We start from the raw sequence: 9862 nt of genomic DNA, 5'->3' as shown, positions 1-9862 counted from the left end.
TGCAAGAGATTCAATATTTAGGTCACATTATCTCTCAAGATGGAATCCAAATGGATCCATCCAAGTTAGAGGTAATAAAAGGATGGCCTAAACCAAGGAATCTTCATGAACTAAGAAGCTTTATAGGTATGTGTGCATACTATAGACGCTTCATAGAAAAGTTCTCACAAATTGCGGGACCATTACATGACCTAACAAAGAAAATGTTAGGTATACGTGGTCTGCTAAGGAGAACAATGCTTTCGAAAAGCTTAAAGAAAAGCTTATCTCTCAACCTGTGCTTACACTACCGGATCTCTCAAAACCATTTGAGGTCCAATGTGATGCTTGTGGTGATTGCCTTGGGGCTGTTTTGCTCCAAGAAGGGCACGCCATAGGCTATGAGAGTCGAAGGCTCGACCCTGTTGAGCAAGCTCTAGGCATATACGAAAAAGAACTCCTTGCAGTTCTACATGCCTTAGACTCATGGAAGCACTATTTATTGGGGACTCCTTTCATTCTGCGAACGGATCACCAAAGTCTTAAGTACTTCATGACGCAGACCAAGCTCTCCGACAAACAAATGAGGTGGGCAAATTTCCTTTCGCAATTTCATTTTCATATTGCTCACATTGCTGGCAAGCATAATCAAGTAGCCGATGCACTCTCAAGACGACCGAGAGTGAATGCGGTTTCCATAGCAACTCACAATGATCTATCTTCAATGATAGATGAGTATGCTATTGATCCCGATTTTAGAGATGTGATTTCAGCCCTTGCATTAGGGAAGAAAGAAGAACCATTTACTTTACAAGATGGTTATCTTCTCTATGGCAATAGACTATGCGTTACTAACTCACTACGTGAGAAAGTAATGTATGAATCTCATGCTCCCCCATATGCGGGGCATAGAGGGATTCAGTCTACCTAAAGGGAATTGAAACATATTTCTATTGGCCTACCATGAAAGTGAACATACAAGAGTATGTTTTCAAATGTGTGGTATGTCAAAAGACAAAATTTGATAGAGGGAAGCAACTTGGATTGCTTCAACCCTTGCCAATCCCTAATTCACCATGGGAGAGCATATCCATGGATTTTATCTTTGGATTGCCTAAGTCTATCCATGGGAATACGGGAATATGGACGATAGTAGACAGGTTCAGTAAACAAGCTCATTTTATACCTGTCAAAAAGACTATCAAAGCCCATCAAATGGCAACCCTCTTCATTTCACAAATTTTCAAGTACCATGGCTTGCCAATGTCCATAGTGTCGGATAGAGATCCTAGAATGACCAGTAATTTCTGGAAGGGTCTCTTTGAGAATTTAGGAACAAGGCTAAACTTCTCTTCGGCCTATCATCCACAAACTGATGGCCAAAGTGAAATAGCTAACCTAACCATTCTCGATCTACTAAAAGCCTATGTAACGGAAGTAGATCAAAGATCCCAATGGGAGAAGTACTTACCCTTAGTAGAGTATGCTTACAATAACACTGTACATACTTCCACAGGAAAAGCACCTTTCGAGGTAATTGAGGGAAGATCAAAAAGTCCCTTGCTACTTAAGGTACATGGGAAGATCTTCGCTGCAGATGAGTATAGCCGAGACCTACAAGAATCTTTCAAAAGATTAAGGATGCTATCTCTATCTCACAGCAAAGGCAAAAGGCTGCTGCTGACAAGCACAGAAGAGCCCAAGCCTTTAAAGAAAACGATTGGGTCTTGTTAAAGTTTCCCAAGGCTCGATTAAGGCACACGACGGGCAAGAATCCTACGGGCCACCAAAAGTACTATGCTAAACTAGCAAAAAGGTACTATGGTCCCTTCCAGATTCTTAGGCCAATCAATGAGATGGCCTATCAACTTAAGTTGCCCAATCATTGGCTCATACACAATGCTTTTCATGTGAGCCTATTAAAGCCTTACAAAGGAGAGCCACCTCAAGAACCAACTATTGAAGACCCACCGGAGATCGAGGACCACGAGGAGGTGCTGCAGCCCGAGTCCATTCTCCGACATGAAGACAAGGTATTAAGAGGCGGTAAGACTATCCGACGATATCTTATTAAGTTTAAGAATTATCCTTTTGAAGATGCTAGATGGATGCAAGGCATACAATTAAAGGATAACCTAAACCTTGTCAATGCTTACAATGCTTCCCAAGAGTAAGCAAATGTACAAAATGTTAAAAATGAACAAATTTTTGTCTTATAAGACTCTCTTTTTCTTTATTTGTGCACAAAAATGAAGTAGTATGCATGCTTAGATCAAGTTTGCGGAGACGACGTCTCCCAAACACCAAGTAGAGCTTGTCACTCTACTATGGAAGACTGATAGGACTAATGTGCAGACATGCTTGCGGCAGCCTCAGGCTCTCAAGCGCCAAATGGACTAGTCATCCATTATGGAATGATGTCGTAGGGTAACATAGGGATCCTCTACCCGCTAAGAAAAGGACTCATGCATATGCTTTATCTTCTCTACACCATAGTCGAGGACGACTATGATTTCAAGAGAGAGGTAATGTCATAATAATCAATATCTAATTCTCCTAAATGATTTTCTCATATTAAACTGATCATTTAATGTGGGGAAGTGCCAAGGGAGAAAAAGCTAGAATATTGGTTAAGCTAGCAGACCGGCCACAGTAGGGATCCAAAGGAGGGAAAATAGGGATCCAAAGGGGGGGCCATCTGCAAAAGAGCCATGTGAAACAATGGGCAAAAAGACCCTAAGGTTCAGCCCATTAAGACTTCCAAAATGCTAAGGTTCCAAAATTCAAAGGTTGTGTCCAAAGGTCAACCTAGGGAAAATTGGATGCTTTGTGTGTGCCCTAAAAAGTCTTTGCACATCCCTACATGGGAGGGGGCGAGCCCCAAAGCTAGGGGATGAGAGAGAAAGCCACACACACACACACACAGGCTCCCTTTACACAAAGGGAATGAGGGACACATGTCAGCTCCCTAGGCCAGATGCCCACAAGGTGTGCCCAATTCCTATTGGAAGACCCTTGAAGTGGACCAATGAGAATTAAGCTAGAGTAAATCTAGTTTAATTAATTTAAAAACATTTAATAAAAGAAACCAATGAGAATTAAGTCTCCTAGAAGACTATTGGGCAGTCTCCCAAGGGGTCCAATGAGCATTCAGGAGCCCCATGGCTTGCCTGATTCCTATTGGCCAGGAGGCAAAGGGGTCCAATGAGAGTTTAGTTTAATTATTTAATTACCTAAAGCTCTCACAAAAGGGGAAAGGGGGACACATGTCAGAAGGCTATCACTTATGCTGCTTAATTCCTATTGGCTTGACCTGGGGAGGTCCAATGAGGCAAAAGCCAGACCAAATTAGCAGCTAGGGCTCGCCCAAGAGAGAGAGGGGCTGATTTTGCTTGGCATTGACACACACACACTCACACTTGACCATGTGTGAAGGGAAAAATACTCTATCTCCTCCCAAGCTTTAATGGAGAGCTCATCACCTACTCCAAGCTTGTGAGATAGAAGCCTACATCAACACTCTCTTGGCATGTGGATGCAAATCCAACCAAGAGCCAAGCTTCAATGCATGCTCATCTTCTCTACCAAGCTAATTACTAAGCTAAGCTATGCTAATATGAGTGATTATGTGAGGAGATGTACATCTTTCTCGTAAGATACTTCTTTTTCCTCTCAATCTCATACCCTGCTAGCTCTCACCATCTTCGAAGGTGTGTGAGGTCTTGGGTCTGAGAACGGGGATAATTCAAGTTGTGTTTGATTAAGTGTTTTGCTTGGTGTATGAAGCTTCCATCTTCATTGCACTAGCTAGTCTTGAAGGAACACAAAGAATTGTATTGTACAATGTCTCTCTTGATGGGAGAAACCATAATACAAAGCCTTTTGGAGGGGGGACCGGCTCCATGCAAATCCGGTCCTCAACTGTTGTCAATAGCTTAATTTCTCTCTCTTTTGAAAGTATTGTCGATGCTATCTAACTAGGTGTTATGCTTTTTGTTGCTCTCTCCACCCAAGCACTCTTGTAATTCTCATTAGGAATCTATTCTAATGAAATGCCCACTATGTTCATGCTAATTTCCGCTACACATAAGATTTTAGGCCATTAAATGTTACATACTCATCTCCTTTCCAATCCCTATTTCCCTCTCTACTCTCACTCTTTCTCTATCTTGCTATCTCTCACTCTCTTTATCTATTTATCTCAGTCTAATCTAACATTTCTCTCCCTCTTTATCTATTTCTCCTCTCTCTCTCTCTCTCTCTCTCTCCTCTCCATCTCTCATCTCTCTCTCTCTCTCTATTTAACATTTCTCTCCCTCTCTATCTCCTCACATAAATTCTCTCTCTCTAATTACTCCCCCTATCCCTCTTTCTCCTCTCACTCTCTTTATCTATTTCTTTCTCATTAATTCTCTCCCTCTATTTCTCTCCTTCTTTATCTATTTCTCTCTCTATTTAACATTTACCTCTCTTTATCTAACAATTCTCTCCCTCTCTCACTCACTTTATCTATTTCTCTCTCTATTTAACATTTAGCTCCTTTATCTAACATTTCTCTCACTCTCTTTATCTATTTATCTCCCTCCCCTTATTTCATTTATCTCTCTCTCTCTCTCTCTCTCTCTCTCTCTCTCTCTCTCTCTCTCTCATATAACACTATCCAAACAATCATTTCCAAAACGTGCATGACAAATCAATCATTTCGAACGTGCGTAACAAAGCAACCATTTTTCAAACGTGCTTAGCAAAATATACCATTTCAAACAAGCCGTGCGAAACAACCGTTTCCTAATGAATGAGGTATGTTATAATGGATTCTCTATTTTCTCTAATTTTTTTAATTTATGTGTGTGTGTGTGTGTGTGTGTGTGTAGAGAAAACAAAAGGGAAGAGGGGGGATGTTGCTTTTCTGTTTACCTCACTTTGTAGCGTGGTTGAGCTTTGAATAGGTTGAGCGTCCAAAGAAGATGGCGGAATATCCCCTTGCCAAAACTTGCAGGAAACCCTCTTCAACGAATTTGAGAAGCTTGGAGAAGGAGAGAAGGGGAAGGAAGAGGGGTGGGGGGAAGGGGAGGCACGTTGAAGGAGAGAGAGAGAGAGAGAGAGAGAGAGAGAGAGAGAGAGAGAGGAGAGAGATGGGGAGTGGGGGAGAGGATGAGGGGAAGCTTGTGAGCGATGGCCGAGAGCAAGAAACACAGGAAAGCGGGTATGCTGCAAAAATGCGGCGTACTCTGCCTTCTTTTCTTTTTAGGCGTCAGTTATTACTCGCGATTATTACCGCGGCCAGTAATTTCAAACGGATACATGCAAATCTGAGGTTGAAGAGGGTGGGGGGGGGTACAAATCACCCCTCCCCCCTCTACCCTTAGCTATACATTATTTCATTTTTTAACCTTTTGAGTTTTTTGATGAAGATTTTTAATTTTTTATGGATACTTTATTTTGTAGTACTTTAAATGTTTAATAATTGAATTTTTAAATTATTTTTTAGTTAAAAAATATTTTTAACACTCATTGTCATTTATTTCCTTTGACTTTAACTATATGTAATTTTTCTAATAGAATTACGTGTAATTTTTCTAATAGAATTAAGTGTTTTTTAAGTGTTTTACGACTTATGAGTAAATAAACAACCTTTTGCGTGTGCAGGACATCGACAGGGATGATCGCGGTCCTCTTGGAGCCCAGAGTGAGATCGTTGGCTCAAGGAAAAACTACCTTGTCCTTGCGCCAAGTGTGCAAAAGGGCAATTCCTCGCTTGAAGCGCATTGCTTTGGAGCACGTGGAGAACGAAGGGATTTGGCATCCTCGGAAAAGTGCTCGGAGGGATGATTAGCATGACTCACCCGTCGCTTGAGGAGGTGCCCCATTGGTCTGTGTTCGGTGGTGGTGCATCGGCGCGCAAGGCCGAATGGCAGAGGCAAGAGTGACTGGGCGATTTGGGTGCACCGCATGGTGATCTTGCCGTTGGCCTCTACTCGGTAGCTCCTACAGCATCTTCTTCACACTTTGAGGTAGAGGATGAGTACATGTTTGACATGTGTGATGATTACTAGCTCATGAGCGTGACGTGTGCGAAGAAGATTATCAGCCCTACACTAAACGGGCTCCCAAACGGAGGATAGATTGATGACGAGTACCCGAACACCTCTTTAGAACGGTGCAACGATGAGCATCGTTTGGAAGTACTCAACTTGCAAGAAAAATTCGGTTGGAGTAATGCAAGTGTCAATGCACTTTTTCCTGTAAGTATAGAATGTGGCTTTTATATACTCTCTTCCTCTCACTTTATGGTGTTGTCTTCTAGGATTATACTAATAAGTATGTTTGTTGTAGTTTGATGGGCAAAATGTTGGCAGTTGATCACCACATGCCTCCAGATCGTTGACGAGCTAGAACGAATGTCCCTGCACTTGGAATGGAGTATGAGCGCATCCATGCGTACGTCAATGATTGCATGCTATACCAACAATGAGCATGCACATGCTACCTCATGTCCCGTGCGTGGGAGGCATGATACAAAACAGGTGAGCGGGGCACACCTATCCCGCAAGGTATTAAGACATTTTCTATTAATTCCTCACATCCACACATGTTTAAAAGTCAAGTCTACTACCGTGGAGCTTCTCGTGTGGCACGCAAACGACGCTCAAGTGAATGATGGAATGATGATGAGCGTGTCCCCTGCCGATTCACCCTGCATGGAGGCGCATCGAAACTCAATGGCTAGAGTTTGGGTTGGAGCCTTGACACTTGAGGCTTGGGTTAGCAAGTGATGGTGTCAACCCCTTCGGCACTAAGTCTACTTCATGGAGCACTTGGCCTGTGGTGATCGTCAACTACAATATTCCACCATGGGAAGACAACCAAGAAGGGCAATATGCTTCTTCCTTGCTTGTGCCAAGGAAGTACAAAGTGTCAAATATTGACATTTACCTCGAGCCCCTCATCGAGGATTTGGAGGAGTTATGGAGAGGCATTCCTGTTGTCGATGTCTTACTTGCAAAGGGGGAGAGAGGCTCAAGTGAGGGGAATCCTTATGTGGACTATGCACGACTATCCTGGGCTTGGAGAGATTTTTGGCAACCCCCTGTCCTCTATCTCTCTCTTTCTCTCTCTCTCTCTCTCTCCCTTTAGCTCCCTTTAGCTCACTTTAGTTCAACTCATCTCTCTAACCATATGATATGTTTGTAGGGTTGTCCACATCGGGCCACAATGCATGTCCTACTTGCGGGCCATCGTTGGTGACGGAGAGCCAGATTCCTTGCGCAAAGTAAATCTAACCAACAACCATCGTTTCCTTACTTTCTTACCCCAAGGTCATAGCAAGCACAAGGCTCCAAAAAATGGGAAGGCTCCTCTAAAGCTCACAATGGCAGATTGGGCAACCATTTGGGAGGAACACCACAACAACAATCCGGCTCCGTGTCCTCCACCAAAAGATATATCGAGATATTCCATATTTTTAAGGCTTCCATATTGAAAGGACTTAAAAATACAACACCTCTTGGATCCCATGCACATATTCAAGAATGTATCCCAAACACTATGGGACCACATTATTGGCAAGAAGGACTCTTTGGGGGCGAGGAGGATTTGAGGCTTTTAAAACGTCTCCCTCCCTCTGCCACTCCACGGCGTGTCCCAAATGGAAAGATTGTGCTTCCTAAAGCACCATGGATGCTAGCAAAAGAAGAATTAGACAAGGTGAAGGGTACCATTGCCTCTATTCACACACCAACAGGATACATGAGGTCGTTAAAGGGAGCTTTCACAAAAGCGAATAAGGATGGAAGCGTTCAATTGTATGGGTTGAAGTCCCACGATTGGCACAAGATGCTTCAGGTATTCTTCATACTCCCTATTCTATCTATAGTTTGTGTGTATGACTATCACTCACTTTTCCTTTTCCTGATTTACATTGTAGTTTCATTATGCCGGTGAGTATGTGTATATGTCTGGACAAGAAAGTCAGGGATGCTATTTTCAAATTAGGAGAGCTAGTAAGGTACACCACAAGACTCTACTCGATTACACCTTTTTTATGTACACAATAATTTCAACTAGCACTTAGTGTATCCTTGTGTGTTTTCTTGCAGATTTGTGAGCTCCAAGGAAATCGAAATAGATGCTATCCCTGCTGCTCAAACACTTGCAACAGAAACTATGTGTGCCATTGAGGATGCATTTCCTCGATCGGTCCTTCTTAGTCAAATTCACCTCTTGGTTCACGTGGTGGAGGAGATAGCTATATGTGGAGTAGTGCAAGCACGATGGATTTTCTTCTTAGAGAGGTTTTTAAAGACTCTCAAAGATTTTGTGCGGCTACGGTCTCAACCAGAGGCATGTATGGCCGAAGGTGGATTGTTCAAGAGGCATTTGTTTACATATCAGAGTATTTGGCACAAGTTGATCCTTCAATGCCTCGCATGTGGTCCAACGAGGAAGATCAAGGATGACTTCACACTTGACAAGTGGAAAGGGGAAACTACTTAACATGGATATGAATCTATCCCGAGTAGTCGATAACTTTTGCATTCTCAATGCAAAGATTATGACCAAATGGGTGGACTTGTGGACAGTGCAAAGTCCAGGCGTTTGCAAGAGAGGGAAGTATGGAAACAAGCACATAGAGGGAAACAAGCACATGGAGGAAGGAGGGCACCCCTAGTGCGTAGACACCTTGCATGTCTCCCAGATCTCATTAGTGCAGAGTGGATTCGTGAGAGAATGATCGAAGCAAAAGCGCGCGGAGAAGACATCACCAACAAAGAATGGGAGTATGCATGAGTTTGCGTACCAAGGTAGAGTACTCATATACCTAAACCATATTGTCTCACTATTTGTTGAAATTATCTTAATATGTATTTGATAAATTAATATATTTTTCTATTTTGTAGTGCCTTTCCTTTAACTCTATGTGGTCAAAGGGTCGTCACTTTCGTACGTGCCACATTGACGAGCGTAGAACCACCATGGAATTTGTGCCATCATGGGAAACTTTGACACAAATGGTGATGAAGAAGGTACTGCGGAACTATTGAAAGGATACTAAAGGTTAATTTTAGAGCCTTTCATAGCTTCATCTTTGAGTGCAAGTGGTTTGCAAATGTGTCTAGACGACATGAGAATGGCCTCTACATGGTGGACTCTAGTGTGCATCACACAGGGAGGTATGACATTTAGTTTTTACCGCGCAATTGTGAGCAGGTGAGTGACATGTACTTTTTTATTCTTATTTACTTGTTGTATCGTTAGTTATACCAATGTTACTCACTTTGAGCTTCTATTTTATAGGTCATCTATATCCCAGCAATACACCAACCAAAAACTTTGGTTCGTAATTCACGTAACACCTCGGGGGAGAACCAATTTTTTCACTATATGAGTGGAGACTATCTTCGACCCTCTGACCATCCGACTTTGGATGAGGTGGAAACAGAGGAGAGGGAGGTCAATGAATCAAGTCCGCAGCAGCAAGTCTTAGCGAGGATGATTATCATGATGATGAAGATGATGAGATGGAGGATGACGAACTCGAAGATGATGAAGCTGGCAAAGCATCCACAAACGGCAATTCCATTTCTCTCTTTATTGATTTAGGAGCCAGGGCTTAGAATTGGATGATGCTTCATGTAGAGATCTTTTGGAAGATGATTTCATAAACATTTTGTAGTTATGAAGTCTTTTTTATCATGTAATCCATTCACCTCTCTCTCCCTCCTCTTTCTCTCTTTAGATTTGAGAATATGCTTATTTATGTTAATCAATTGACAAATGATTATTTAAGTTGTAAACAAGGGTAGTCTTAGGCTGGGTTCAGACGTGCGGCTGGAGGAAGAAAGAATTTCTGCAGGTCTAGCACTACCTCGTCTAAACGGTG

The sequence above is a fragment of the Adiantum capillus-veneris genome, unplaced genomic scaffold (genome assembly GCF_014529385.1).
Source record: "Adiantum capillus-veneris isolate H3 unplaced genomic scaffold, ASM1452938v2 Hic_scaffold_303, whole genome shotgun sequence".
NCBI lineage: Eukaryota > Viridiplantae > Streptophyta > Polypodiopsida > Polypodiales > Pteridaceae > Adiantum > Adiantum capillus-veneris.
Note: the sequence above shows the minus strand (reverse complement) of the source record.